The sequence below is a fragment of the Apodemus sylvaticus genome, chromosome 1 (genome assembly GCF_947179515.1).
Source record: "Apodemus sylvaticus chromosome 1, mApoSyl1.1, whole genome shotgun sequence".
NCBI lineage: Eukaryota > Metazoa > Chordata > Mammalia > Rodentia > Muridae > Apodemus > Apodemus sylvaticus.
The window spans coordinates 209,648,760-209,650,549 of record NC_067472.1 but is presented as its reverse complement, the minus strand read 5'-3'; the positions used below and the strand labels follow the sequence as shown (position 1 = coordinate 209,650,549).

The 1,790-nt window shown below is 37.9% G+C and overlaps 1 pseudogene; it reads right to left on the bottom strand.

Moving 5' to 3' along the window:
- Positions 1-439: 439 nt before the first annotated feature.
- On the bottom strand, positions 440-1,349 carry LOC127674474 (vomeronasal type-1 receptor 2-like; annotated as a pseudogene).
- Between the last annotated feature and the right edge of the window lie 441 nt (positions 1,350-1,790).

The window sequence follows — 1,790 nt, the reverse complement described above, 5'->3', positions numbered from 1 at the left end:
ACATTTCAAAACTGTAAAACTGAAAAACTGTAAGATGAAGAGTACAATGAGACAAAATATAAAATAAGTCAACTCATGTCATCAGTCTAAAAAAAGGATATTCAAAAGTCCATGTTCCTGTCACAGTTTATGCTATTCTTTACGATAAATCTGTACACAGAGGAAATTAAATTAATCCACAGGTGCAAGCCCGAGAGGAGGGAAATGGATCAGTTAATGATCTTGGGAGGTTTATGATTATGCTGCTTCCAAAAGGATATTGTGGTACTGATAGTCATGGTCTGGTAGACAATGAAGAGGCAGGTGGTACAAATGAACACCCTTTGACCATAGTTGAAAAATCATAGGAAGACAAGGCACAACTTCTTTAATGTTCCTTGCTGACCTAATAGTGTGAAGAGTGAGTAAACATTTGGTCAATAAGAAAATTAAGAGACAATTACTTTCTTAGCCAATACAGAGTAAATTTACATACAGTGGAGTGATGTCTCATAAGAACAAAGGGTGCAAAAGTAGGGAAACACAGAGAAGTGAAGTGATTGATATTCACAAGCCACCAACTGTGACTATGAAAAAGAGCTACACAGCCTCTTAAGAAGGAGGTGAGAGTACAAAAGAGCAGAAAAGTAGTCACCATTGTGAGGATGTTCTGAGTGGCTGTGGACTCTGGGGAAGTTTGGCTGGAACCATGAGTGCTACAGATGTGCTGCACCCTCTTCTTGTGTCTGTACAGAATGACAGTCTTTATAACTCGCCTAGGCAATGAGCACAGAAAACACTACTTCAGTACACACCACCAATGCGACATAGAGTGCGTCACTGATATCATCACTCCCTATAAGAAGATGACAGTACCCAAAATTTCGTATTCTTGTTACGTTTGTATTATTCTTTGTGATAAATGTATAGAGAAATGCAATGGAATTAATGAACACATTCAAGACCCAGGGGACAGAAATGCAACAGCCAATGTACTTGGCATCTTTGACTTTGTACTTCCAAAAAGATTTCTTGGGACTTACAGTCAGGGTTTGGAAAACACTCAAGAGGCAAATGGTGCAAATGGACACACCTCGAGCAAATCCTTGAAGGTATAACATAAGCTCACATTCTAAGTAATTCAAGAACTCCTTCAGTCCCCAAATTGCCATTGTTTGGGGCACACCTATAGAGAGAAATATCAGCAGACTGGCTGCCATTAGGTTCACCAGAATCAAATCTGTGGGCTTTAATGAGCACTCTCTGGAGTAAAGCACCAAATAGCAGAAAATAAGGAAAACATTTCCCAGAATTCCAGTTGCAGTTTGTAATAAGAAAATTATTCTGGTTGCCAGATTCCAGAAGTCCATTTTGTGATTCATCACAGTTTCCTTTACAATGCAGTCACTGTATTTCTCTGGTCAAAAGCATAATGGCAACTGATTGTAGCCTGTGGTGAATGAGTAGTAACACCTTTAATCCATGGAGTTACTAAGAGGATGAAGAAATAGAGGATCATTTAAACTGGAGAGTACAAGGCCAGCCTAGACCACATAAAACAAGCAAACAAATAACCAAAAACAACAAAAACAACAACAAAAACCTTCATTCCAAAAACTTTGAAAGGAGTGGTTATTTTCCATGTTTGTTACTGTAGGAATACTAAATACCTCAGAATGCAGGTATTGATAAAAACAGATACATAATGTTTCCTAGAATGTGCACTACTCAGGATAATTTGTTACTGGCCTATGAGAAGTGAGAAATGACAGACAATATAACCCAATAAAAGCCTTTTTAGAATATATATA